Source organism: Populus alba, chromosome 13, assembly GCF_005239225.2.
Source record: "Populus alba chromosome 13, ASM523922v2, whole genome shotgun sequence".
Classification (NCBI taxonomy): domain Eukaryota; kingdom Viridiplantae; phylum Streptophyta; class Magnoliopsida; order Malpighiales; family Salicaceae; genus Populus; species Populus alba.
Genome location: NC_133296.1, coordinates 6,326,007 through 6,333,991, shown reverse-complemented (window position 1 = coordinate 6,333,991; position 7,985 = coordinate 6,326,007). Strand labels below are relative to the sequence as shown.

Genomic DNA, 7,985 nt, shown 5'->3' with positions numbered 1-7,985 from the left:
ATAAATATTGCTTCACCACATTTGAAAATTAATTTGAGTTGATTTTTTTACCACACATATCCCTTTTCATGCCAACATAATCTAGTTGGTACGTAAAAGGCAACTCATAATGACTTCGATGCTGGTTTCTTACCTACATGGAGCCATGGTTCTAAAACTCCAAAGGTGGTAAGACCTTGGGGAGTTAAAAATGGACCTACTCAACCATTCCCAGTACATACCCTAAAAAATATGAGCTTCGCTTAGGCAAGCAATGTGGATATAAACTTGTGACGACTAGCTTAATTCATGCTTCTGATAGTAAAACTTGCTCATTGAAAAGGCATCCTCCTGTTTATTACAATCAGTTATTCCATGAATCTTGGGGAAAATCCACTTGAAATGAAAGATTCATGTGGTCTTTGATGAATATATTGATCACATCTCAATTGTACATGCATATTTCGCAAAGGTGTTCATGCAAGTTTATATTCAACAAAGAAAACTTGAAAAATCAACAAGTTTAGCATTCCTTTCTTACAGAATCATGGATAATTCAACGGAAGAGAGGCTTCTTCTGCTGGGGAATTTGACAGGGAGGGCCTGAAAGAACGAGGGTTTGGAATGAATCCAAGAAGCTATGGAGGATTGCATTTCCTGGAATAATAGCACGAGTGACTTCATTTGGATGATTCTGTGGTGACTCAGTTATTCATGGGGCACATTAGCGAAAATTTGGATCTATGCAGCGTTTGCGCCTACAGCAGAGCATTTTGCTACGGTTTGGAATGGCAATTTTGGTACGTATCCTCTTAACATATTGTGATCTTCCAAATATATATAAGGTAAAGAAACAATTATAATTCAATAATTTACATACCTAAGTTTTTCCTTTCTCATGGAAGATTAAAAAGGCATGTCAAGTGCGACTGAGACCTTATGCGGGCAAGCGCGTATGGAGCTGGACAATACCGACAATGATGGGTATTTACTTGCAGAGATCATGGATCATTGATGGTGTAACTGCAACCATCTTGCTTCCCCTCTTCATTTTTACAACTCCGATATTAAGACTAATTGGGCAAGAGGAGAACATAGCAATAGAAGCTGGAAAAATCTCCATTTGGTTCATTCCCATCCTCTACTATTTTGTCTTTAGCTTGACCATCCAAATGTACTTGCAAGCACAGCAAAAAAACAAGATTGTCGGGTTGTTTTCGGCTTCCTCCTTTCTGCTTTCATGTGCTTTTGTCCTGTTATTTTGTGATCAAACTTGCTTTTAGGTCTTCTGGTGCCATGAGTGCATTCATCATATCTTCTTGGTTGCTCGTTATTGGAGAGTTTGTGTACATCTTTGGAGGTTGGTGTCCTAATACATGGAAAGGTTTTACTAAAGCTGCATTTGCTGATATGCTACCTCTAGTAAAGCTCTCAATATCCTCCGGAGTCATGATTTGGTATGTTCCGATTTTGACCATTTACTCTTTTTATTCCATTTCTCGCATCATTTTAAGATTACTAATGATTTATGGTTCATTTATTTCGATATATAGTCATAACTTGCTTTCTAATTGTGTTTGCTATAACCTTACAGCTTAGAATTATGGTATTCGTCTATTCTTGTCTTGTTAGCTGGATATATGAAGAACGCAACCGTTGCAATATCTGCTTTCTCCATTTGGTAAGAACTTGTCGTGCAAATCTCAATACAGTTGCTCGATCGGCACTATATAGTTCTAACTGTTGAAAAGAAGATGATTTATTGTAATTCCTTGTTGCAGCCTCAACATCAATGGATGGGAATTCATGGTCTGCCTTGGGTTTTTAGGTTCTTCATGGTATTTGCTTTAACCATTAGAAATGCTACTCCGTTTCGTTTTGTCTCTCTATATCTCTGTTTCTGAAGCAAGTGATCTCTTTTATAAAATGTCATGTATGTGCATTTCGTGCAGTGTGCGCATATCAAATGAATTGGGAAGGGGCAACGCCAAAGCTGCAAAATTCTCTATCAAGGTTGCCCTTGTTACTTCGATAGTTATCGGACTTATCTTCTGGGTTTTGTGCATGGTCTTTAGTCGGGAAATGTCATACTTGTTTACGAGCAGTGAGGAAATAGCAGAATCTGTGTCCAGGCTTCATGTTCTACTAGCATTCTCAATGCTGCTGAATAGTATTTATCCAGTACTCACAGGCAAGTATTTCATTCTAACTCTATTATTATATGCAAATACCATATGAACATTTTCTGGTCCATTAAGTTTTTGCACAGCTTTAATTCTAGGTATCTTAGAATTTATTTTATGCAATACACGATCGATCGCTCACAACGACAAAAGTAAGTCAAGTGCTGGTGTTTCCAGCAATATATATATATAAAAGGGCACGCGCACATGTGGTAATGTAAATCTTAACCATTAAAATTCCCTCTCCAGGTGTAGCTGTAGGTGCTGGTGTGCAAAGTATGGTTGCATTTGTCAACTTGGGGAGCTATTATGCGATTGGGTTGCCGATAGGAATTCTGCTTGGATATGTAGCACATCTTCAGGTCACGGTACGTAAGAACAATATTGTCAAGATATCATAAGATAGCTACTGCTTAACATTAAACCTATGAATGGAGAATCAAGCTACTGCTTAGCATTTTTATTAACAATAGTTTCTTCTCTGCAAATACAGGGTTTGTGGATTGGATTGTTGAGTGGAGTCGTAGTCCAAACACTCGTGCTATCCTATCTCACATGGAAGATTGATTGGAATGAACAGGTTTGAAAAGCTGTCATGAAATTATTATGTTAGAATACTCTAAAAATCATAGTCAGCTGATCAGAGCTATATCCACCATATGCAACCAACATTGAATTAATTCGTGGAACGCAGGTAAACAAGGCATCAGAGCGTCTGGATCGATTTTTTATTGAAACAACAAAGGGATCTGATGAAAGCTCCAATCTTTCTTGAAAGTAATGGACACTACTTGTTGCATGTTGAATCCAGATTTTGAGATGGGAAAATGCTTCCGAATCCTGAGACCATAATGCTTTCCACTCTGTGAGACTTGAGGCAGTTTGGGAATGCGGTTTAATTTGCATTCTTAAAAAGTTTAATTTTTTTTTTTGCTAAAATTAAATGTGGTCTGTATTTTTTGAATTATTTTGATGTGTTGATGTTAAAAATAATTTTTAAAAAATAAAAAAACATTATTGGCATGTATTTCAGCATAAAAAGTTATTTAAAAAACAACCGCTATTATATTGCCAAACACTTTCTAATTACGTTGCAAATTGATGAGTGCTATCGGCTGGCTCATCATGCTGGCTCGGTTCACTCTCCTTTAGGCTTTCCTAGTTTAGTAATTACAAGTTATTCACGAACTGGAATTTGATATCCAGCTAATGCACTTTACGTGTTCAGCTAATCGCTTGCAACTACCAATTTGAAAATAAAAAACCTAAGTTTGCACCTACCAGCCAAGACGCTACTCTTTTTCTAATTTCCTTTTCGTTTATAGGCCCTATGGACTAGTCCTTGTACATGAGCTTCACACATATATCAAATATTATTTGTTTTTACCTCTTACTTTCAATTATTATTAAATTAATTTTAGATTTGTTCTTTCAAAAAATTAGGACAGATTGATTATTCGCAATATTTTTTTTAACTTTTATATTAAATATATATTTAAAGCCATGTTACTTTCATTTAAATTTCGAGAATCTTTCTTATAATTAAGCTATAATTGATTTATCTTTCAAAAAGAAAAATTAATCATGTTCTAAATTTTTTTAATTCCAAAATCCATACATAAATAAAAGTAATAATAATAATTCTTAGAAAATAAAATTTCCTAAAAATAAAAAAGGAGAAAAATAAATTGAACACTCATTTTTCATAAGATTAGAAATTTGAAGGAATAAATTTTAAATAATATGAGTAATATAGAACATAAATTTAATCTAAAACCTGAAAATATATCATTTTTTTTTATATGGATGTATGATCAGTTAACCAAATAAATTGAACAAAAATTTAATAATTAAATTGATAAAAAAAATAAAATAATGATAATAAAGACTAGGCTTGCAAGGAAACACATTGTTTTGCTTTGAGAACTAGGACTGTGCGCTCATGGATAGGAAACACATTGTCCCTTATAACTTCCCCTGTAATTTTTAATCTTTCAAATCTAATTTTTTCCGACTTGTCTCAAAATTAATGAAACGATTTTAATGTTGCGTTTGCTACTGCTCAGGACGGAAGGGACAAATACATAAAAAATATAAATATGTTTGATTAAATAAATAAAGATAGAAATACAAAAAATAATTTATCTCTAAAACAATTTTAAAATAAATCTTTATACTTTTAAAAAAATATAAAAATACAATATCCCTTCAATCCCTATTATTTCTATTTTTTTGGTTTTAAAAATAGTAACTAAATGATACTTTAAGAATTAATTATATAGTTTGAAACTCATTTTAATACATTCAAAAACACAAAAAATCAAATGAAATCCAAATATTCAAATTTATTTTGGGCATTTCGATCTCTTTTCCCCCCCTACTATTTCATGGATAGGAAACCGGTGTAAACAAATTTTCCTCATCAAGATTAACATAATTGAAGCCAAGATCGACAATTATCATTTCTAGAATAGGATTCATTGCTGCTTTCTCTCTTTTCAAAATTTCTCCCCTCTTTTTTACATTCATAGACCAAACTGTGATATAAATGAATTTAAGAATCAAAATGGGACCGAATTATGAAATTCATGAAAACCTATCTTTAAAATGCCCTTAAGAAGTTTTCAAACTACAAAAATTAAATAGTAAATTTAGTCTTGGTGAATCTTAATTTGAGGTTGGGTTCTGTTATGTCCTGTGAACTATTGTTAGAGTTAATATAAAACCATTATTGGAGGTTTATGGAATAACTTAAAATTTTAGGTTGAGATGCTTAAATTAGGAGTTTGAATCTCAAAATTCTCTTTACTCTTTGATTAAATTAAAAAATTAAATAGAAATTAGAAAAATTTATGCAAATTTTAAGTTTAAATTGTTTAAGTTTTTTGATTGAGATAGTTATTTGAGAACCGTTATACCATCTTTTTATTTATTTTAATAAAAATAGAAAGCCTTTTTTTTTGAAAAATTCATTCTTAATATTAGTAATAGTAGTCAAATGAACCGGTGATGAATTTTTCTTATTATATGTGGTAAAATATCTAAAGAAGTAGATAATGGTAAAGGAAATGAAATATCTTTATCATATTTTTTTTTTCCTAAAGAACAATATTAATGATCCATGATGCCAACAATTTGAGTATCTGAGTAAGAATTAATGATCTCACCAAATTCCCAATATTACATTGCATCAAACAAGTTGATTCCTAAACTTCAAGATGCTTAGAAATAAAATTGATATGTTAGATAATTAGTTAATCTCTTAGTTCAAGCAATTTGATTCATTTTTTATAATCAAGATATCTAGCGACTTGATATGAAAAGCCCAAATAATTAGTAACCGATAGAAAGTGATACCTGGTAACAAGGTGACCAATAATTGTGATAGTAGCAGGTGGTGCCTGGTAAGCCAAGTAACTAGCAGCTGGTACCTGCAAAAGGTCATCTTTGATAGAGTTGGAGACTCTTTGATGGTAAAATCAATAATTTTATAGAGAGAGAAAGTACTATGATATTTTAGAGAGATAAACTCTAAAAATATATATGCTAAAAATATTAAGAATGAAAAGATTGTGAATCTTTGGCTTGAAGGATTCATGGTATATTTATAGTCCATTAATCTTGTTTTTTTTTTTTTTTGTAAAGAAAAGGGGTTAAAGTGTAACTTCACTATTATAATATTTTGAGCTGTCTTATACTCTAAATAATATGTATAGCATAAGTGAAAAATACTAAGGAATCTGCATGGGGCCCTGAAAAAATAACCCGAGCAGTGTTAGGTTTAGGCAAGATGTTCGAGCCCATTAAAGGTGAAGAATGGGTCCAGATGTGTTCCTTGGACCCATGCATGTTGGGTTTAGGGCGTGTACCTGAGGCTAAAAAGGTGTTGGGGTGCATGTCTTGCACCTGGTGTGCGGGGCAGCATGCCTAGATGGATATGCACCCATCCAAGCATGGACTTAAACTACTATTTTCGAGCCCATTTTCCTTGGCCCCTGACTGTATATTAGGCTTGGGCTTGGTAGCCTTCGCCCAATGAGTGTTTTTTGTTTTTTTTTTTTTGTCTATTTAAGGTAATGTTTTGGGCCTATCTAGGGTTTGTTTTGGTCCTTGATAACTTTTTTATTTAAAGAGATATTTTAAATGGACTTAAAAGGGATATTCTTACAAATTCATATTAAAACTATCATAGAATGCACGTGCGATTGTTAATTTTTACAAAAATAGTAAGCAGGGGGTATATTTGAGAATAAAGATAAACTAAAAAGTTATAATTAATTGATATTTTTATAGAAGTATATTAGCCTCCATGTTTATGCTTTGTCGTAGGGCCGAATTATTTTTTGTGTAAAAAATAATGTTCAAGATCTAAAATGAGGTAAATAAAAAACCAGTTAATTATGACAAACCTGTAAACACACTAATTCACTATCATAAAATTAGCAATACAAACATAAATACCGACGGAAAATTTATGTTGATGGATTGCGATGAACTTTACCGACAAAATAGTCACTTGCTGTATCTATAAGTAAACTCCAATGGAAATATTCCCTTGTTATATTCCAAGGGAATTATAATGAGAAAAGAAAGAATTAAAAAAAGCTAAAAGGTACAATGACGTGTCATTTATATAAACGAAATGACTGACAAAATGAACTCGTCGGTAAAATCCATCTGTAAATCCTTCGATAATATTTAAGTTATGACCTGGTGAGTACACTACAAGATTTCACAGTTTTACCGATGGAAATATTCCGTCAGTGTGTGATTATGAGTTTGTCGGTAAATTATTTACCGACATCTTCACTGATCGAATATGTCTGTCGGCTTTCCTTTCGTCGGTAATTCCACATTCTATTGCTATATCGGTCGGAAACACAAAAAAACCATTTGCCGATGGCTTTATAGACGGAATTTGCGCGCAAAAAAAAGTTTCCCGCTTGAAAGATGTCGCACGTGTGCGGCGTTGCGGCAAAAATATGATTCCACTTTAAATCTAAAAATGTAATATCTATCTGGCAAGTATGGGGAGACAAGAAATTCTTGTCTTTTGTCAGTGAAAAATGGAATGGGAGTCGTCACCTAGTATTTTGGTCACTAGGAACTCTAACTGGTCTTAGAGATCGGGTATGGGGACTAATTACGTAAATGGAATGTATTAGCACCCCAAATATGTCTTATCTAAGGTAAGCTGCATTGTTTGTTTGTCTGATAAAAGCTAAGGTGTTATTGTATTTCTAATTATTGGTCTATTTACGGCTCAATAAAAGTCCTCTTCAACAAGAAGGTCCTTATCTTATTAGGTAAAATCGTAACCATTCTAACGTCTATATAAAAACTATATTTTAATATCAGGAATACGTTTTACGTATAAATTCTTAATCCCAAATACTAAAAGAAGACAAAAAGATTTTTTTAGAATTTTTAAAATATTGGCCTAGTTCTCGTGATTCTAACAAACTTGTTGTTAAAGCCAAAATGCATGCTAATACATATATTTTTTTGAAATTTCTTTTGTTGTATGAAAATATGATGTGATGATTTTTTTCTCTTATTTTGGAAAGACTAGGCCGTATGCATAAAAAGATTTTTTTTTATATATTTTTTTGATGTCTTAACGAAAATCAGGTATTTTAATACTGGATTTGTATCTTTACGGTATAAAAATACAAACCAATATTAAGCCATTTTGATAAAAATATGCAGGAAAATCAACAATATTTTTTAAGGATTTTTTAGAATTTTTGAAAGCAAAAAATTTTTTATTAAATTTTTTTTTGATGTTTTGATGAAAACCAGGTATTTTAATATTGAATTTGT

The 7,985-nt window shown here is 32.2% G+C and overlaps 1 pseudogene; it reads left to right on the top strand.

Moving 5' to 3' along the window:
* The first annotated feature begins 526 nt into the window (after nt 1–526).
* LOC118034696 (protein DETOXIFICATION 24-like) lies at nt 527–3,185 on the top strand (annotated as a pseudogene).
* Nucleotides 3,186–7,985: the final 4,800 nt, after the last annotated feature.